Consider the following 22,143-nt stretch of genomic DNA (forward strand, 5'->3'; position numbering starts at 1 on the left):
TCCACACCCGGGAATCTCGAGCTTTAAAAGCCCCTTCAAAAGTGTGAAACAGTGGTAACCACTCAAAGGCAATTATTAACCTGCAGATTGGATTTCTGTATTGATGATCGCCTCAGCCACAGCGTCTCTCGATTTCCTTCCACGTGATGATCAGCCTTTACAATCTTTATCATTTTGCTCCTTTTCTCTCATATTACTTCACTTATAAACAAAGAAAAAAATGCAGCAAAAGCAAAACTCTCAGTGACTCAGAACCCAAACTCGAAATGCAATTGTCAGGAAACTAGGTCCAAGCCCGTTTTACTAACCCGCTCCTACGGAACTCCATTAAGTCCAAGTGTGTCCAGGGACAAAACCACGTAGCAACACAATGAGAGTCAAGGTCAGGTTACCGTGCTGAAGGGCAGCCTGGAGCGGGGCAGAGAGCAGGGGGTCCATAGCAGCTTCCAAGATCTATATCTAAGTCTTTGCTTCTTGCATTATATTTTTACCTGCTGGATGCCATTTTTCTTATTTTTAAAATAACTTGGTCTGTCTCCGTGCCACTAAAACACCAGTGGCATCAATCTTCAGATTTGTCCCAGATCTGAGGACCAGTTCTCATGATTTCTGGACAATCATGTTCGACAAGACTTCAGCTGAGATCTAGAGGCCCCTTTACAGTAAATCCAGGGCATGGAGGGACTTGCTGGATGATGCCAACCAAAAGCAATCAGATGCATTCCGCCAGGGGAGCCGTCCTATAGCACGAACGGCCTGGCTTTTCCCGGAAGTCAGTGTTGGGAAAAAGGGACGTATCTTCCGTTAAAGAGACTCGGGAGACACAAACACAAGGGGCAAGGCACAGTCCTGGATTGGCTTCTGGCTCGGACAAGCCAATCATAAATCATATCTCAAAAACAATTCAGAAAGTTTTCGGTGAACTGGACTTTTTATGTAGTGCATCAAATTACACGAGGAAACGACTATTACTTTCGTTAGATATACTAATTTTCTTTTGGCTGCATAGAAATGTTATTTTTTTGAGATATTAAAAAAAAAAAGGAGGGCCTGCAAGCCACAGTTTGCAGTCCCCGATATCCGCCTTCATTTAAAAATAGAAGCTGGGCTCATAACAAGTATGATCTTTGGCCACAAGATACACCACGGAACTACCTCGGCCTTGTGCTCCGTTTTCCCTTTTCCTGTGGTGCGGTGGCCGCACCTGGTGCCTGTTCACTCGCAGACTCTAATAGCTGCCAAGTCATTTCCTACACAGCTACTCTTTCCTCCATCACGTGACTTGGAAATTCGATTTAAAAGAATCAGTGTACCTATAAAGCAAAATAACTGTATCAGCATAAAATTCAACCTGAAAGCTCTCTGCAGGCCCCAGGGCACCAGGGGTCTCTGGCTCCGGAACTGATCTGTACTTGACGAGCTTTGGATGACAACCGGGAAAGTCGCCTTCCTGCACCGCTGTAACCAAGCAGGTCACTCTTCAGGGTCCTCGGGACCCTGGGCACTCAGCCAAGCAAAGGACCCTGGGCACTCGGCCAAGTAAACTCCCTGCACAGTAAGCACGCATGTGCCCAGCTGGCGGGGGGCAGGGGCTCCCCGTGGGTCAGGGGAAACTCCCACCCATGGCCCCCGAGAAACTGCACACAGCAGAGGTGAGGTCAGTACCTCCGACCAAGTAGGCGCAGGTTCTGCGAAAGTACCTGATGTGTCTGTCTGTCTGGATGCTCATCAGTGATTCCCCAAAACTCAGATTTCTCTTCAAGGTGACAGTAGAGCCCTGGCTGGCGTAGCTCAGTGGATTGAGCGCAGGCTGTGAACCAAAGTGTTGCAGGTTCGATTCCCAGTCAGGGCACATGCCTGGGTTGCAGGCCATGACCCCCAGCAACCGAACATTGATGTTTCTCTCTCTCTCTCTTTTTCTCCCTCCTTTCCCTCTCTAAAAATAAATAAATAAAATCTTAAAAAAAGAGAGAACATTTTAAAAAAAAGATGACAGTAGAAATGTAGAAGCAGGATAAAATACTCAGAGGATGAACTCAGTTGCACATTGGTTTAGACTCCCTGTTAAGAGCTGACATGCTGGGGGGATCAAAAGTAAGTTAACACTTGTCAGTGCGCTAAACAGTTTGTTCTGGCATTATCACTTGCTAATTGTCATATTATTTGTCCGTACACACAACCATAAACCTGCTTTTATCCCAGCCCGTATAATGGAATGTTTTAGTCGATTCAGTTTTGTGCTCTGCCATTAAACCTGCCCGTAATAAACGTTTATAAATGTGGTATAGCATGAAACTTGAACAGACTTAGCTTCTAAAACAGTTTCATAGAGATGATGAATAAAAAACTTAGGGAAAATTCATGCTCTATGGATGCTTTATTAATAATAAAAAATCATGATTTAAATTTTTAGAGGGAAAAACTATGGCGTTAAGGGAGCCCATAAATTCTGTGGAAATGGGTGGGGGGTGGGGTGGGCTGAGGTGGGGGAGTGGAATCCCTGCCAAGTTTCAAGGTCATAAAAGTAATTGAAATAAAATACGAAGCTATATATAGAACTACATTTTCATGGTAATATAGTTTATGGTTCAAATTGGGCAGTAAAGTAGGAGACTCATGAAAAAATATCACATTAGAGTCCTCTTATTAACTCTATGAATTATTTTGGAATTTTTAATTAAAATTGACCAGAAATGATATAAAAAAACTACAATTTTTAAGTCTTATTTGAAAGTTGTTTATAGAAACATATTATTATTTTTTTTAAAGATTTTATTTATTTATTTTTAGAGTGAAGGGAAGGGAGAGAGAAAGAGAGGGAGAGAAACATCAATGTGTGGTTGCCTCTCACATGGCCCTCACTGGGGACCTGGCCCGCAACCCAGGCGTGTGCCCTGACTGGGAATCGAACTAGTGACCCTTTGGTTCACAGCCCATGCCCAGTCTTCTGTGCTACACCAGCCAGGGGAAACAAATTATTTTTAAAATAATCTGCTTTTAAGTATTCTATCCAACCAGGAAGTAAAACTGACATTGCTAGAAATACTATTGCATTTCTACAATTTGTGCCCTAAATTTATGTAAATGTGTCGAGAGGGAGGGGGATTTATCTCTGCCCTAACCCAGCAGAAAGGACCTTTTGGTGGGAAGTGTGGTCATCAGGGATATTGTAGTCCATTTCACAGGGTGGGGTCATCCCACTGTGGGAGCTCTGGGTTTAGCAATTAACACCATCATTATCACATAGTCGTAGCCTTCTGCAGAAGGGGCTTCCGCTAGACAACACTAATCTAAAAGCTGAAAAAACTGTTTCAATGGGCAAATAATAAAATTATGCTCCTTTCAAATTACTTGAAGCCGTCAAGCCTCCGTTTAGGTCATTTGGGATAACCTCCTTCCCTATGAACGCCGATAAAAGACGGCCGGGCAGACAGTCAAAACAAAAGCCTTTAGAATTTTTGTTTCCTCACGGAGAACGCACGTGAACAGGGAGGGACACGAAAACACACATTTTGGCTCTGAGTAGAAGTTCGGAGTGAGGAGAAGGGCCGGCACTGAGCAAGCACTCCGTCGCTGAGAAAATTCTGCGAGCAGCAGACTTTCTGCACAAGATGCGGGGACGGGGCGAGATGAGCAGAGGTTTCTGTATTGGGCAACTCCCATGGGGGAGTTACTGGTGACCGTGGGGGGGTCACAGCGGGGAAGCTTAAGCTGCCTCTGGGTGACCCAGTGTCGTTGCTAAGAGCACCCTCTGCCCCCCGTCCAGCTGGACCGCTGCCGAGAAAATGGTCACATGGAAACAGGGGTAGTTTGGTTTGGGCAGCTGGAAAGACAGCAGCGCGAATGCAGATCAAATCCTGCCATTTTCCCCATATTTGCTCTTGATGACAATTTTCAGACGGAAAAAAATGAACCAAATGAAATCCCGCAGGCACGGTTCATCATTCTGGGGTTCAAGGATTTCCAGAGGTCGCTCCTCTGCCACATGATGCCATCGGTCATGCACTGGTGCAAGACCGTCCCCCCTCCCCAAGCCCCTGCCACCCTCGCTCCTGCACTGAGCCTTGAACCAGGGTGCTCTCCTAACCTGGAGGCCCCGCCTTCTAGCTCCGCCTCCACCGATCCTTTCTGGCGTCCTTCAGGTTTCAACTCCGGCAAACTCTCCTCTCTCGGGCACAGTCTTCCCAAAGTCCTCCCACTCACGTGGTTTAGCTCCTTCGGCTCTCACCCTCCTGCACGACTATCAGGATAGTTACCACATTATGTGTTCATGGGTTTACTTCCATCTCTGAGCTCTGGTCTGCTAAAGAGCAGGGAGCATCTTGTTCATCTTTGTATCTGCTCCAGTCCTGACAGATAGTAGATGCTCATTTAAAATGCATGTAATGGCTACCTGGAGAGAGGGATCCAGGCACCTCCTGGGGTGCTAAGAATATTTGTATCTTCACTTTGCTGGTAGTTACATGGTATTTACATAGTCTTTTTGAGCTGTTCATATATATATATATATATAGAGAGAGAGAGAGAGAGAGAGAGAGAGAGAGAGAGAGAGGGAGAGAGCATGTACACATTGTCCAATCAGACAACTGGAAATCTCTGCCACCCACAAAACCACCAGAGCTTCTGGTCTAAGAAGGCATCAAATACCACACAAGAGAAAAGACACTTGGCAATCTATCAACATAGTAACTGTCCAAATCCACTAAGTTATTTCCTAGATAAGAGTTTATATGAGCTCAAAATCAACACTAGTAATAACCATAAGTTAGTAAGAACTCCCTGTTAACAACAAACTGAATGCTTTGCAACAACATGGTACATCAGTGAATTAAGTAAATGGCCTCATTTCACCTTCACAATTATTCCATGAGGCAGTATTGATTACCTCTGCTCTATACGTGAGAAAACTAAAATTCAGAAAAGAAATGAATTGTTTCAAGGTCATATAGTAAAATCCATCTGGTGGAGCCAGAATTCAATTCCTGCTGCTTGCCTCCAACAATCTAAAAACCTGCCTTTTACCTACAAACTTATTCTTTCCATTTGCTTCTTGGGAATAGTTGAGCCACAGTCTCCTGTTAGCTGTGGGCATCACCTAACAGGACAAAGCCTTTGGCTACTTCCAAAGCGGATTCCCAGGTACCATCTCACGTCTCTGCTAAACGTCATGGCTCCACGTGGGCCCCAGCACTGAGCCCACGCTTGGCCTTGGCTTGGCAGACAGGACCGACTGGGCCCAGGGGAGTGTTCTCACCTCCTCTTTCCGCCCCTCCCCCTCCTCTGCCTTCCCAGTTCTCTGTGCTCAGCCAGCTCCAACCACATCCACGTCGCTCTCTTGGACCAAAGGCCTTCCCACTGTTCTGCCTGGTAAGTCAACCCAGCTCTTCAGGACCCAGAGGGCCCACCCCCAGGGCGCTGTACCTGCCCCGTCCTCTCTCCCCAGCGCCAGCTGATCGCTCCCCCTTGCATTCTCATCATGCTTGCGGAGCGCCAGCCAGCACCCCTTGTCAGCCCGCGTTCATGCTCGTTTGCCAGCCTCTCTCAAGCGGCTCCCTGGGCGGGGTGCGGTCCGTGACCCTGCAGTCTCGACATCCCCCCGGGCGCTCAGCGGCCGCCCGAACCCACCGCGTCAGAACCGACCTTGCTCACGAGTGAGCTCTCCCAGATGTCAGGGCACGCCGGAAGTCTCGCAGTCTGTGAGTGTCAGGGTGAGAGCCGGGGGGTCTTCTCTATCCTCGGACCTCAGCACGGAGCCCAGCAGTGAGAGACTGCTCGGCCAGCATGTGCTGAGTCCCAGGGAATGTGTGATCTCCTCTGAGTCTCGCAACAGCACTCGAGTTGGGAGCGATTCTCTCTGTGCTACAGATGAGAACACTGAGGCCGGACACTTCACGGAAATGCCCTAAAACTCCCACAGCCTGTCATTAGCAGGACAAAGTAGGTGCAAACCTTCTAACTTCGAATTCTGTATTCTTTTCATTTCCCTGTACTATATCCTATGCATTAGACATAAGAGCAAATATTTATCCAACAGCTCCCGTGACTTAGTTCAGCACCAGAATTTGCCCAGGTAGGAGTAGCACACACTTTGCTTTGATGTCCATTGACTCACCCATCTATTAGGCAGTCACATGGCACCGAGCACCCACTGGGGACCATGCGGTATTAAAGACGCAGAGGCAGGCAGCCACGGCGGTTCCGCTCTCGGGGGGACACCGACCCACGGAGAGCAAACCTCCTCCAGTGTGAGGAGGGCCACGCTGGGAGCCCAGGCTGCGGTGGAGAGGGTGGGAAAGAGAAGCTGAGAACTCAGATGGAGGGTCAGGCTCTCTGTGGAAAAGAATCCCATGGGAGAACCTAGTTTATTTCGTGTATCTGTTCATTTCCTAAGACCACACTTGTGTGGTTGCACATGTGTGTGTATGTGTGTGTGTGCACGCCATGCGCGTGCCGTGAAGAGAAAAATACAAGGAAGGGCACTGTAACCGACCTGCAGCCCGAGCTGGGGAACAAAATCGGGAAGGTGAGAGAGAGAAGGGGCCCCCCCCACCGGGCTGCCACTCAGCTTCCAAGGCATCAGAGATTTACACGAGCTTCCCATTATCATTAACGCTGTTATGAATGTAATTCGTCCCCACGCACCAAGAGAAGAATCAATTCTCACAGAGGGGAAGTAGAGGGTGTTTGAAGAAAAAATATGCAGAAAGCTGATGACTGCTAACTGATGATGAATGCAGAGTGAGAATTTTTTTTAGTTCCTCCGTGAATGAGTCATCAAGATCACCGGGCAGCACTTGCAACACGTCCACACACCACACCTCCACATCGTCCAGCGGAGCAACGATGGCCGAAGGGAAGGGCTAAGTTAAATACAAATTAAACTCAGGATGAAATAAAAATAAAAGGGAGCGGAGAAGCGGAAGGATGCATCAGACAAGCAACCCCCTCCTGGGCTGGTCCATTCCCCCTCGAGTCACTGAATCTGCTGACGACAGAAACAAGAGGCAGAGAGATAGCTGTGTGTGCAGGAGACAGCAAACACAGTCCTAACCGACGGGAATAGATGAGCCTGCTGGGTCGATAAGCGACTTCATGCAGTTCAATGTAGGTGCTGGCAAATGAGACGAGGGACCAGAAACATCCTTAGAAGGTGAAAGCTCATGAGTCAGCAACACAGAGGCATTCCCAAGAGCGGCCCTGGTGCATGTTTTAATCCCCCCCCCCCCCCCCCCCCGGCTAATGAGTTAGAGACACAGGCAAAGAGGGCGTAGCGGACTTGGAACATCCCTTCTGCTTTCCCGGGAGCAGCGTCTCTTCAGGGGACTGAGAGGTTCTTACTCCGCAACAGTGACTGATCCATTGTCATGGCTGTATTTTATTATTCCTGCCTGGGTCACAGAATATAGTCACGATTTCAGGTCACAAACTATAACAGCTCACTCAGGCTGGAAACGAAATTGAGAATAAGAGATGACACTCTCCTTTCCTTCTCGGGGTCTGCTTCTTCCCCCGGAAAGCGATGTTAACGGGCACCATCCCCTTGGGCTGTCCGGGAGGAGGACAGACGCTTGTTGTATCTTCTCAAAAGGCCACCGCGTTGGGGTAAACGTACGCGTCAGTCTCCTAGTACCACGCAGGGCCCAGGGGGAATGTCCGGTAAACAGGGGCCGCAATTACCCCTGCACCGGAGAGCTACCTGCCTCAGAGAGTCATTGAATCCAGGAAATGGAGCCTTTTTAAGAGAAAAGAAAAGAAAAGAAAAGAAAAGAAAAGAAAAGAAAAGAAAAGAAAAGAAAAGAAAAGAAAAGGAAAGGAAAAGAAAGGAAAGAAAAAAGAAAAGAAAAGAGAAGAAAAGAAAAGAAAAAAGAAAAGAAAAGAAAGAAGGAAGGAAGGAAGGAAAGAAGGAAGGGAAGGGAAGGGAAGGGGAGGGGAGGGGAGGGGAGGGGAGGAAGAAATGAAAAGAAAGGAAAAGAAAAGAAATACAGTACATGTTTAGCCAGATCAGCAGATAGGTTGCCAAGGCAAGAGTTAAACTTTATTTAGTATAGTCTGAATGTAGCACCTAGTATGCCACTATAAATACAGAATGCTTAATGACGAGTAGTTGATGAACATGCTAAACCTTACTGACAGGATTAAATGAGGTGAGCACTTTAATCCCTTCCAAGTGCCAGAAGTAAAGGAAGAAATGAATATCGAGTACCTACCGGTGTGTCTGTCTGCACCCAATCCATCTAGACGGGTCATCCAGGCTGAGCCAGAACAAGTGTCCGCGTGCCTTCATATTTCTAAACTGCAGCAAGTGGCCCAGGCAGTAAAAACCCCGAGAGCACCACCACAGCCCTGGATGCTGCTTGTAATACATCACCGGTAGCCAGCCCACCTAGAGGTGAAGTGTCCATCAAAGAGAATTACTGTGGTGCCAGATGTGACTCACACAACAAAGCACTATTTGGTTGCCCTTGGGAAATATAAAGCAAGGTAAAAGCATCTCACCATGGGCAAGTGAGCTGAGGCTGGACCTTAAGAGAAACACTGATGAAAGATGAAATTTGCTCATTTAAATATAAAGCCTTTGTGTATAAAAGGATGAGAATACCGCCTGCATACTCTGCCAGTGAATAATTTTTATCTGAAAAGTGAGGAAGGTCGCTAGCTCTAAACCAGGCAGAGTGGAGAAGATCCTGATGGGGCAATGTTCAGCAAAACCTGCCTGTATTCCTTTTTATATCTTACTACTGTGCAGCTAGCACCCCTCAATAATAAATAAAATAAAGGGCAATAAGTTAAAGAGTTTCACAGAGGAATGGCTCTGGATGATTGGCAATCCCAAGACATAAACACTTCTTCCACATTCCAATGGCCTAAGACTATTCCAAAGATAGAATGACCAATGCTGTTCAAAAGATACCATTGTAACAAATCGACAACCTGGAAGAAATGAATAAATTCCTAGAAACATAAAATCGTCCAAGTGGAATCAGGAAGAGTCAGAGTATCTGAATAGAAAGATTACAACTAGTGAAGTAGTGAAACTGAAGCAGAAAACAACAACAACAAAAAGCTCCCAACAAATAAAAGTCCTGACCAGATGGCTTCACAGGGGGATTCTACCAAACATTCTAAGAAAAACTAACACCTGTCTTTCTTGAACTATTCCAAAAAATTCAATAGGAGGAAAATATCCCAAGCTCATTTGTGAGGCCAGTGTTATCCTTAATTCCAAAACCAGATAGACACTACAAAGAAAGAAAATTATAGGCCAATATAATTGGCCAATAACATCCAGCAAAGCAGCAGGATATGAAATTAACATTCAGAAGTTGATGGCATTTCTATACACCTGATGAACATAGATACTAAAATCCTCCACAAAATATTAGCAAAAGTATCCAGCAATACATTTTTATAAAGATTATATGCTATGATCAAGTGGGACTTATTCCAGGGATGCAAGGTTGGTACAATATCTGCATATCAATAAATGTGATTCACCACAAAAACAAAATGAAGAATAAAAACCACATTATCATATCAATAGACTCAGAAAAATATTTGATAAAATGTAGCACCATTTATGATAAAAACTCTCAGAAAGTAGGAATAGAGAGAACATACCTCAATGTAGTAAAGGCCATATATGACAAACTCATAGAGAATATCACACTCAATGGGCAAGAACTAAAAAAACATTTCCCTTAAGAACAGAAACAAGACAAACATGTTTGCTTTCACCACTCTTATTCAACATAGTACTGGTAGTCCTAGCCATAGCAATCAGACAAGAAAAAGTAATAAAAAGCATCCAAATTGGAAAGGAGGAAGTAAAACTCTCATTATTTGCAGATGACATGATACTGTACATAGAAAACCCTAAAGACCCCACCAGAAAACTACTAGAGCTAATAAATAAACTCAGCAAAGTAGCAGGATATGAACTTAACATTCAGAAATTGGTCGCATTTCATACACCAATAATGAATTATCATAATGACCACAACAAAAAGGTACCTAGGAATAAATTTAACCAAGGAGGTAAAAGACCTACAGGTGGAAAACTACAGGACATTGAAGAAAGAAACTGAGGGAGACACAAATAAGTGGAAGAATACAGTGTGTTCATGGACTGGAAGAACCATGTTAACATCATTATAATGTCCATACTACCCAAAGCAATCTATAGACTCAATGCAATTCCTATGAAAATACAATGGCATATTTCACATATCTAGTGTAAATATTCCAAAAATTTATATGGAACCAAAAGACCCCAGATAGCCTTAGCAATCTCGAGAAAGAAGAACAAAAATGGAAGTACACAATACCTGATGTCAAACTATACTACAAAGCCACTGTAATCCAAACAGCCTAGTATTTGCATAAGAACAGACATATAGATCAATGGAACCTAACAGAGAGTCCAGAAATCAACCTATGCCTATATGCCTATATGGTCAATTAATATTGGACAAATAACATGACAATACAGTTCTTAAATAGTGCGAAGTTAAGCTCCCACTCTAATTTTGGTGCTGTGGGTTTTATATTTGTGTAGCTGTTAAAATAAGACGGAATGCTGACACAGGTCTCAGAAGCTGCAGAAAAGAAGCTACTCAGTGAAGGGGAAATGACCAAAGACTCCAAGCAGGAAGTGACAGGCCGTTTGAATGGGATTTCCGTGGGAGTGGTGGGGCTTTTTTTCAGTATGCATTAATTGGCTTTTTTCTGAATGAACATTTGATTACTATGAAAGGACGTTCTGTCTATTCTGGTAAAACTCTTACAAAATTCTGGCAGAGCATGAAGCTGACAAGCCCTCCTTGTGAAAATCTGAGAACTATTTGCATAAGAATTACCCCTGTGAAGGGAGCAAGTTCCAGGCCAGTTGACTCACTGCCTCAGCCCCCCCCCCACCCCCTCCCCACCGGGGCTCCCAGGTCTGATGAGTCCCACCCACTGCTTGCGGGGCCGCCTGGACCCCCCCAGCTCACACGGCCATTTGAGGGTCACAAGTGTGTGATGAGGGTGCCTGACGCCAAATAAAACGATCCAAATCGATAGAAAGGTCATAAGGCCACTCTGTTTCTATTTTAACTCAATGAAAAAAATTAAATTTATTGATTGATTTTACAGAGAGAAGAAGAGAGAGAGAGAAACATACATTTATTGTCCCACTCACTTATGCATTCATTGGTTGATTCTTCCATGTGCCCTGACCAGGGATCAAACCTGCCACCTTGGTGCATCAGGATGATGTTCTAACTAACTGAGCCACCCGGCCAGGGTTATTGTAACTCAGTTTTTAAACTATTATACCCCAAAATATATCAGAAACACAAATACAAAAAGTGCTTCTGAGAACATGTGAAACTGTAGATACTTTTTATATCGAGTATATGCCCCTTAAGCTCAAAGTGTCAATGAGTGATTTTATCCAGGTGGAAAGACAAGAAAGAAAACGGGGAGGGGAGGAAGTCTTCAAATGGAACCGCTCGCCCTCCTTAAGAGGGTGCACATGATCTTTAGCTGCAGAGAAGAATGAATGAATATCTGACTGCTGAATATTTCCTTCACATTCTATGAAGACAACTGATCTTTCTACTTCCTATACTTCCAGCACTATTTTAAGAAAATAAATCCCTGGAGAGCAGAATTAGTATCTCAATGACTCTTAATATAATCTACGACAGCATCACTTGCAAAAAGTTTATAGATTGATGAATAAAGGCGAAGAGTTCGCTTTGAAAGACACTGAAGAAAAACTGACCGTGACCTCCACTTAAGGAAGTTATACAAAACCTGAGTTCAAGTTCAATTTCTGCCATTCACTGGCTTCGGCACCTTGGACAAGTTGCTCTCTGTATCTTGATCTGTTCAGCTTTCGACCTAGAATTTATGAACACCCTTATTTCTTCGAATCCTTGCAAGAAAATGTATGCTAAGCACTTCTCATGATTCCTTTCACACAGTAAGCACTGAATTAGTGTTAACTAGTATGATCTTTTGGCTGCATCAAAGAACATTTCGGTTAACATCCATGGAGCATGCTCTGTCCTAAACAGAACTTGGCAGACTGCAAATTTCGGGAACAGAATTAAGAAGGAATACATCATCCTATTTTATAATCCACTTAAAAGTTTTTTCAAGATGAGAAAATAATTTACATTTATTCTTTATTACAGTCTAAAATGAATTTTGGTTTACACAGCCTTTGAGAGCAAGAGTCAATAGACACTTTCCATAAAACGCCGAACAGAAAGTACTGTAGGCTTTGTGGGTCACACTGGGTCTCTGTCACTTCCTTTCCTCCCCCTTCTTCTCCCCCTCCCCGCATTCTCCTCTTTTTTTTTTTCATTTAAACAACTTTTTAAAACTGTGAGAACTATTCTCAAATCTATAGCCGTACGAAAACAGGCGTCAGGTCGCTTTGGCCTGAGGGCCACAGTTTCCCAACTGCTGTTCTAGAGCAGGGGTCAGCCGACAGAGCAGAAGCCAAACCCTGCCTGCTGCCTGTTTTTATAAATAAAGTTTTATTGGAACGCAGCCACTCCCACTCATTTACAAATGGCTGCTTTTTCACCCCAAAGACAGAGTTGAGTGCTTTTAACAGAAGACCCCATGGCCCACGAAGCCAAAAATATCTACCACCATGGCCCTCCACAGGAAAATATTTGCCAGCCTTCATTCTGAAGTAATGAGAATGCTGCATGACTAGAACTTTCTTTCCACTATAAGAAGAACTAAAACAATGGCCTGAGTTACTTTGCTGAGAGTTATTTTTTTCTTGCCAGTTTGAAACATCATAAAAGACAAAAAGACAAATACATTTTATACAAGAAGCTAGCATGGGGTAGAGAAAACTTCCGGACATCCAGGCATTTCTCGAAACAGGTGGCCTGTATGTTCGTATTTGTTGTAACAGCTGCGAAGGAGAATCCTGTGTCTCACAAAAAGTTGAAAGAGAAGCAATACGAAGCTGACGCAACCCCAGAATAGGATATACAACGTAAACTGAGGCGGGGTAAACATCTGCCTGTGGCATGTGAACACTGGGTGAACTTACGTGGCGCTTTGGAACACACAGAGATGCTCAGTGTACTCATGACAAGGACCTACCAGCTCGCTTCTCAAAATGTTTACCTATCAGTTTCAATTCCGTTTAAAGGAAAGTGGAAAAAAAATACACACAACCATGTAAACAGAGCAAAGCACCACACATATCCGCTTATATGAATACATAAAGCAAACCCAAATCATTTTCAAAAGCTGTTTTTCAACTAGCCAGCCTTTTCGCAAGTCTGTAAATAAGAGTATTGCATCCTAGACATTAAATTAAATTATCCCCAAATTAAACTTGGAAAGTGCTGGGACATTGCTTTCATAGTTTGTACCTCACTTTCCCACTGCAGGATGCCAAAAGTCAAAACTCCTTCCTGCCCACCCCGAAGCTCCAGGCTCTGGCTCCATGCTCCCCCCACCACTGCCCCCCTGTCCAGGGCAGGTGCCAACGGCACAGCCGGCACAGCCACCACGGCCACCACGGCCACCACAGCAGGGCTCCTGCTTTGCTTCCCAACAGCAGGCCCAGAATCCGAGTTGATTTTACCCAGTGACCTCGATGCTGGAGACCACGGACTGATGAGAGGATTCAACAGGGAGGGTTTTCTGTTGAACCCTCACCCATCCTCCTCCATCATCCTCCCTCAACCCGAGCGACTCCCCCTTCCATTGGAGGCCTCAGAACTCTTCCCAGATGGTTTTCATTACAGCTCGGCAACTTGAAACCCAAGCAGAGCAAGATCCGTGAGCGCGGAGACCGAGTCTGTTTTCTTCACCCTGTGTCGTTAGCCCTTCCTAAGGATGACCAGAAAGCGGCGCCGTGTCGCTCAGAATAAACTGTATTAAATTCACTGCCTTTTTAGGTTTGATAAGTTAAGAAAATGTCACCAGCATGATACGTCTTGATTTTTGCAAGCTATTTGACAATGTTCATGCTCTTTACGGTCCACATGGAAAAACGTAGGTGGGAAGGTAGGACAGTAACGTGGGTTCAAAACTGATTGAAAAATGATCACTAAGGAGTGTTATCAGTAAATTAATATCGTCATCTTCTTTCACGTACAGAGGGCCCAAGTACAAACAACACAAGTTAGAGGAAAGGACAAGCTTAAATAATGAAGTAACGAGAATGCCACCGATTTAAAAGGTCGTAAAATAGATGGAGCAGCTCCCGGAAGCCTGACACCTCTCCAAGCACGGGTGGTCCTGACCGTCCAGGATGTGGGGGGTGGGTACATGCACGCCTGTGGGCCTTTCCCTTTACAAACCGGCAAGTGTGCGGAACGTCTGTGTAAAGAAGAGCGGTGTCGTAGTGAAAGCCCGTACGTGCGGGCTCCGGCTCCAGGTTAGCTTTCAGGCATCACCTGTCTGTACCCCTTTGTACGCGCCACTCCAGAGCCACTTCTTTCCGTGCCGTTTCCCAAGCGCACCCCGAGCTTTTCACCTTTACAGACTCTCTTCTCTTTTCCCGGAGGCATTTGTAATGTTTTTTTAACAATATTTTATTTATTTATTTTTAGAGAGGGAGGGAGGGAGGGAGAAAGAGAGAGAGAGAGAGAAACATCAATGTGCAGTTGCTGGGGGCCATGGCCTGCAACCCAGGCATGTGCCCTGACTGGGAATCGAACCTGCGACACTTTGGTTCGCAGCCCGCGCTCAATCCTGAGCTATGCCAGCCAGGGAGTATTTTTAATGTTTTATATTCATTACAGTATCATTTTCATTTTCTTCCATTATTAAAATTCTCCTCACCGCGAGAGGCCCACCCCATGTGACCTTTACACGTTTATCTCTTCCACCATTTAGATAAGATTTTTATCTTTACGTTTTCTGGACTCCTGTAGAGTCATGTTTGTGTGTCTGACAAGTTTGGCCACTACTGTGTGAGGGGTCCGCGGGCTCCCACACGCTTCCTGAATGACCTCACTCCCTCGCACAGCGTTCGTTTCACAAGTGACGGGTGAGTATGGAATTCACGTCCTGCCACGCTCTGCTCCTTCAGACCCGCCCACCTGTCTGGCTGCTTGCGAGACGACACTTTGCAAACTCACCCATGTCCGAAATTGAAGTCATCAGAATCCCTCAGAATGTTTACCCCCTGAGTGCCCAATTTATTTACTGATATTTAGAGAGACAGAGAGAGAGAGAGAGAGAGAAACATCAATATGCTGTTCCGCTTAGTTATGCATTCAATAGTTAATTCTTGTATGCTCCCTGACGGGGGATCGAACCTGCGACCTTGGCATAGGGGAACAGCGCTCTCATCAACTGAGCTAACCGGCCAGGACTGAACTTATTTTCATTGACTTATTCCGATGATGGAAATCCTGCATATGCTCAGATCCAAGTCCTCCTCCCCACCGCAGCGCTGCTTGAGTTCATGCCCTCATCTCTCCTCACCCAAACGGGACGCTAACCTCATTACGACCCCCTACCCTGAATCGCACCTCTGTGTAAATCTATTCTGCAGAAGGCGGTCTACCTAACACACGAAACCACAGTAACTCTGCACTCCATACCAAGTGAAAGTCCAGGTTCCTCAAAGCAGCCTCAAGGTTAAGCTCACAAGGTCATAGAGGATAGGGATGAAAACCCGAAAGCACTCTGACTCCAGACCCTTCCTTAACCAAAATAACCCGAATTCCGTGTTGTCCATGTCACGTTTGCCGAGTCATCACTAGGGACTGAACTCGAAAAACGAAAGTTGCATCAGGATGTCAGCTATGAGAAGAAGCAAACGGTGTTTCATTTTGCCTCTCACATTCCCTCCCGCGTTCCCGGAAGCCTCAGGAACTCGACGCAAGGAAAATCCCAAACCACAAACCCGCCAAATCTGGATAGCTGAAATCCTGCATCTCTGAGGGGATTCATCCAATTGAAAATATCCAGCAGGATTCATTAAAAAAACCACAGCCAGAAAAGAGGAGGAGGGGGTAGAAGCTGATCCGATGGCACGATGATCGAGGAACTGAGCGAGAACATCGCCGCACAATTAGCATCTGTGGGCAACCACGGTTTCCTCCCGGCGGAAGCCCCAGCAGATGTAACCTGGTTTCCTTTTCGGGAGTATCGGCTCTCGGTCTGGCAACAAGAGCGTGTGCGTGCAGGTGGGCACATGCCATTGTTGTTGTTTTCAGTGTTTCGAGAGATAGCCTGGAAGGAACTCTTACCCTTGTCCACAGCGTGGATGGACGTGGAGATTAGCCTGCCACTACAAAGAGGCTGAAGCACCAATGTCTGTGACTACACGTGTGAGAGGTCCCACATGTCATCTTCCAGTCACGGACAAGACACACACAGGGCAAGGATATTGCTTACACCACCGGCCAAGGAACTCCTAGAGCAGATCAGTATTTGCGCCCCACGTAAATAACGATTCAACAGCAAAACAGCAAGCTTTCTTAGAAACCCGGTCCCCTGAAATGGAATACCATCACATATAGAACAGAACATTTAAGACAGAATGATCTAAAGAGTTCCCCATCTAGGGCTCAGTGTTGTAGCAATGATTTGTTTTTATAAAAACTTTGGGCGTCCCAGTTGCCGCTGGGAACCAGATGAAAGTCTGTGGCCTCTCTCCAGGCACGTGCTCTCCAGGGATGACTGGTCCACAGACCAGAAGGCAGGGCCCAGCCGTCCGTCTCCTACGGATGTATGAACAAGCAAGGAGTCCTCACTCAGAGGTTCAAGTCCTTTGTTCAGTGGGTGATGTTACACAGTCTGTGCCTTTCCTATCACTCGACATCTCTCTTCCAGAAGCAAAAGCTTTACACCTCATTTCCGTGGCTTTTGCAAAGGCAAATGCATGCCCCAGGACAGCTTTCTGCACAAGAGAGGCCCGGCCGCTTTCCTTTGTTTGTCTGTGTAGTGTTTTGGCTGTCTGTGTGTCCTTCAGGCCTTCTGTCTTTCTGTCCAATCTCCCCCCTACTGGCTCTGATCACCACCTTCCACTTCGATCCTCAGCTGCTGCCCAAATAGCCAGACCTTAACCCCGTGAGCTTTTGTGCCCCAGCCAGCAGGAACCGGTAGGAAAAGCCGTCTTTCTCCGGAGCAGGGGGACCTGTGGGAGACCTTGGTGAGTGAGCATGTGCGTCCCCCCTGCGAGTGAGGCACCGTCTTCGAGCCACCAGGTCACAGAGCCACAGGCAGGGGGAGCATTCACGGAAAAGCGACGATGTTACTGAAATTACTGGTGGAGTAAACACTCTAATGCGCGATCATAGCCAATTTCCTGGCTTCTTCCCACATGCAGGAACACAATCAAACTGAGATCCAATGTACTGCCTGCAGAGCGCTTTCACCTAAACAAAGCCATGCTGCTTGTTTTTAGAGATTTCTAAGAATGTATGGCATACAATTCTTTCTTTAAAAAGATTTTATTTATTTATTTTTAGATAAATAAATATTTATCTAATATTTATTAGATAGAGAGAAAGGGAGAGAGAAAGAGAGGGAGAGAAACATCAATGTGTGGTTTCCTCTCGTGCACCCCGCACCGGGGACCTGGCCAGCAACCCAGGCATGTGCCCTGACTGGGAATTGAACCGGCGACCCTTTGGTTTGCAGGCCGGCACTCAATCCACTGAGCCACACCAGCCAGGGCTAAAGTTCTAAATACAACATATGGGGTACAAATTAAACTTAATAGAAAATTTCCCCTGTCACTGAGAGGAAAAAAAAAGAGAGAGAAAACTCACAGACACGCACAACAGTGTACTGGCTGCGGCGGGGGGAGGGGTGGAGGAGGGCACGGGGGGATGAAGGGTGGTGGGCGGAGGCGGGACGTGGGGTGGTGAACACACAGCACAGCGTACAGACGCCGTGCTATCGAATTCAGCCCCTGGCATCTGCATAACCGTGTTGGCCAGTGTCACCCCCATCGATTCAATAAAAAGGCAAAAAGCAAAGAAAACACAAAAACGTGGGTGAGCGACGCTACACTGCCTTTCCCGGGCGGAGTGGCGGGGCACGGAGCTCAGGTGTGAAGGCCGGGAGGCGATGTGTCCATCACCCCTGGCTGGCGATCCAGGGAAAGCCCACGGGACCGTCCTCTCAGAAGCTGCTGGGATACTTTCTTGCACGGCACAGTGTTGCCCACAGTTAAGCAACGATTTTTTGAAACGACATCTTCCCCAGCCCCCTGGCACGTCATTATCTGTGTAAATTAAACACCAGCACCGTGAACGCCCGCAGAGAGTCATAACGTACCACGGTAGCCACAACATCTTTCCCCTTCATGACTAAGCCTCTGTATCCAGGGATCAACAGATACAGGTGGCCAGATTTACTTTCAGTTTTATTTTAATTCCAAAAGGCCTACCTTTTGGCAATAAGGACTTGCCATAAATGTAGGCAATGAAAGGATACAAAGCAGCCAAGGACACTGGTAGCAATCTGCCATTTTCAAAGTTCAAGGTTCCAAGGTGGGAGGACACAGGGACAGTCCCGAGGGGGGCAGTGCCTTCCTCTGGGGCGCCGGCCCCTCTGCCTGGGTGCACACGGTCTCTCCTTGGGGTTCATTTCTGGACACCGCGGTCTGGGTGCACTGCACACAGCAGACGGGTCGTCAGAGGGGCTTTCAGAGGCTGAAGGATGATCTGTCCTGACACGTCTGATCAGAAATCACCAATTTACTTCTAAGTCCGTGCAGACCGACTGCAGAGCGGCTGACATTGGCTTTCCATTCAGGTAGACGTGCTCCGTATGCAAGGGGCCCTGCATGGGAGGAGGGACCTCTCCCTCCCGCTTTATTACGATTCCCCCTCGCTCATAAACGAAACCTGCCCCAGGGGATGGCTTCCATGCACAGGGTTCTCTCGCCTCTCCCTGGGACCACTGACTCTCCGGCAATCCCGTATTGCATTTGTTTCCACGTTTCCAAGGCTGAGGGGGAAACCGGCTCATTTTTCACGGAGTTTTACCAGCGTTCCTACAGGCGAAATTTGGGTCGAATGGTTCACAAACGCAGTACAGTTAAAGTCAGGAAAAGACAGGGCTGTGATGGGACTAGATCGCTTAGGCTGGTGGAGTTGACTTCTTTCAATTTTGAGCTAAGAAAATTGGCACAGGCTGACTTTGAAGATGGGAAATGAAGCACTGATTCAAATCTGCGGTGTGACAGGTACTAGGACTTGCTCTCTCTCTATGTCATTAGGAATCAAAGAAGCAAGCATCGGGGCTATTAATTACAAACAAAACAGGAGACGATGCTTAGTTCAGAAGCAAAAATAGGCAACATAGGAAATCGAACCTCAGGCTCCTCTCTGCGTGGGGGAGGGGCAGCTCCACGATGGGACCGCACAGGGTCCCATGGTTTCCGTGCTCTGCTGTCACCGTCTGAAATTTTTGAACAAGGGGGCACTGCATTTTTCCTTTGCAGCGGCCCCTGAAATTACCTCACCGGTCTTGCATGAGAAGTGTGTCCGTGATCAATCTCCTGTCCTTATCTGCTCACTAACAGAAAAGAACTCGTCCATTCATCCACTCCATAGCTGTTTGTAGAGACCTACTGTGTGCTAGAGCATGTGAGAAACTCTAAGAAGACAGGTCTGTTCATTATCCTCATGGAGCTAGCAGGCTAAAGCAATAAGCAAAAGAGTGAAAAATAATATTTAAATAAGAAACATGTTGAAGTGCTCAGCTGACCTTCAGGACTATAAACAAAACTTCCACGCGGCAGTTGCAACGGGAGTATTCCTCAACCCAACGAACACACCCCACCTGGCTGCTCTTCTCGGGCTTCCCCTGTCCCCTCCTGTCCCCCACGCCAGGAGCCGAGTGACACAGCACTGATCCTCTGAGCCAAACCGGACTCAACGCTGAGTGAGGACCAGCTGCGGGCCACAGCGCCAGGAAATCGTTTGACACGCTGGGCAGAGGTGGCATTTCAGAAAGCAGCACAGGCACCTCCAAACATGAATGAGGGGGTGACTCGACGCACGCACAGCCCAGCACCCCACTCGCTTCAAACCTGCCACGCCCTCCACACCCCACGAGCAGCTGTCCCACTGGAGGGATCGTGCCGGGCGTGGTGACCCGACCGACCTTGACGGCTTATGGGTTTGCTCCTTCCCACCTGGATGCTGAGGGTTAGATGTGCTCACACTTTGGCCAGAACGTCCTGGCAGCTGGCCGAATAGGAAGGGCTCTCCATCAATAAAGCCTGGACTGAGGTGATTTCTGAGTACCTGCGCCACCTTCCAAATGTACGCTGGCAATTTCTCTTTCTTCTTTGCAGGAAAGGAGCAGCCAACCTGATTTCTCTCTAGAGTCCTCGGCTGAATCCATCACTGTGGAGTGCCGGGACAAAGGCACCGTGCGAAGGGCCCCTGACCGAAACGACCACACTGGCGTGAAGCAGTGGCTGTGAACTCCACACAGCGCCACTGTCAATGACCGGGGATGTCGGCGTCGCCTGCGGGTCGGAACCGAACTAAACTGGGAACAGGTAAAGAGGACGCTCTTTTGAAATTAACTTCATCAGAAATATGTACAGTGAAACAGGTCTTTAAGCATAGGGCTACTGACAACTAAAACAGAAAACTCCATACATCTGTCTATTGCCCCTAAGGGATGGACACGGATGGTCGGCCCATGCGGACTGCTGGGAGGGGGCGGAGGGCGGGGAGCAGACGGGGCTGCTGGCGAGACAGAGCTGGGCCGTGGGAGCGGGACCTGGGAGCTGCTTGTGCCCCGAGTCACGTTCCTCGGGACCGGGACGGGGGTCAGAGGTTTGGGGACTGAGGGCTGCAGCCACAGAATGCCTTCAGGGGCCGCCTGGGGCCATGGTGAGGACAGTGGTCCCCAGCACTTCCGCAGGACCGTGAGACCCGTAGCCGTTGCCGGGGGTAGAGGGTGTGCCTTGTGGATGCTCCGCCCCCGCTCTGCCTCCCCCGCCCCACCCCATGTGGAGGTCCCAGTCTGGCTGCAGGGGCTGTGCCCCACCCACTGAGGTCACCCCCAGCACAGCCTGAGAGGCCTTGCGGAGTTTCCAGGGTCCTTTAGTTAGGCCTTTGTTCGGCAGCTCTCTGCGGGTGGGCGCGGAGTGTGGCTAACTCGCCGCACGTGGGGACTGGGGCATGGGAGGCGCGGAGCTGATGGAGCGCCATAGGAGTCTCCCTGGTGGCATGGGTGGCATTGGACAGAGGAGCTGGACCGAAGAGGCTGGCAGCCTGGCCTGTGGAAAGAAGGGATTGGCTAGAAGGCGGACCACCCCCACCCCAGCCCCCTGAAGTGCAGGAAGCACCTGGCCTGTGCCACACCCGAACAAAGAAACACTGTCTCCTGCTCAGCTCTCTGGCTCCTTGCTCGCTGCTCAGGGCATGCACTCCCGCGGTGCACTGACCTCTCCTCTGCATGGGCCACGTGGCCTTTGTAGTCATGTGGCTGGGGAGGGAACCTGTCTGTCCGTCTGTCTCTCTTGCTGACCGGGTGGAGCAATCGCCAGTGTGTTCCTGTGCTGTCCTGCCCAGGAGCACATGACCTTGCAGCCTGAGCAGCCTCCTGGCTTGTGGCTGTGCCGGCCCCGCATGCAGCCTCCTGGAAGGAGCCTGAAGCCAGGCGGCAGGCAGGCACAGGCTGAGCTACCCGGAGGACTGCCCGGCAGCCACCGGCAGGCTCCCAAGGACGGTTCTTCAAACTGGAGCGGGAGCTCTGGGCACGGGCTTTTGCTTTGGTCTCGCTGAGGACGGCTGGGCTTCACCTGAGTTTTGCAGAGGAGATGAGCTCAGAGATGGGGAATCCTCCATCCTCCCGAATGGTTCAGCATACGAATAAAAACCTCCTTCCTTTCACACCAGCCAGTGCCTCTCGAGTCTGCCTTTTGTGGCAGAGGACAACTGAACCCCCTTTTTTTTTGTTCGGTAACTGCATGAGTGCTGGACACAAGAAGTGACCTGGCCGAAAGAAAGGGGGGTAATTCACGGTGCCACATAGAGGACATAGGCCGCATAGTGCCTTCCCTGGGGCTGCTAGACAGGACGAGAGCCTCCGGGTCTGGGCCCTTCTCACTGCACGCTCTTCTTGCTCAGTGTCAACATGCAGTACAATCCTTTGCCGTAAGCAGGGGAAGCTGGGCAGGAACCC

General features: G+C 47.8%; 1 protein-coding gene and 1 long non-coding RNA gene across 2 annotated transcripts in view; one reads left to right on the forward strand and one right to left on the reverse strand.

The window, feature by feature from the left end:
- Positions 1 to 22,143, reverse strand: part of LHFPL6 (LHFPL tetraspan subfamily member 6) — a 150,128-nt gene that overhangs the window by 113,130 nt on the left and 14,855 nt on the right. The gene's annotated exons all lie outside the window — the stretch shown is intronic.
- On the forward strand, positions 1,611 to 2,609 carry LOC118497296. Its single transcript, XR_004899820.1, has 2 exons — positions 1,611 to 1,763; positions 1,990 to 2,609. It is a non-coding gene; the product is annotated as an uncharacterized LOC118497296 (long non-coding RNA).

The sequence above is a fragment of the Phyllostomus discolor genome, chromosome 11 (genome assembly GCF_004126475.2).
Source record: "Phyllostomus discolor isolate MPI-MPIP mPhyDis1 chromosome 11, mPhyDis1.pri.v3, whole genome shotgun sequence".
Classification (NCBI taxonomy): domain Eukaryota; kingdom Metazoa; phylum Chordata; class Mammalia; order Chiroptera; family Phyllostomidae; genus Phyllostomus; species Phyllostomus discolor.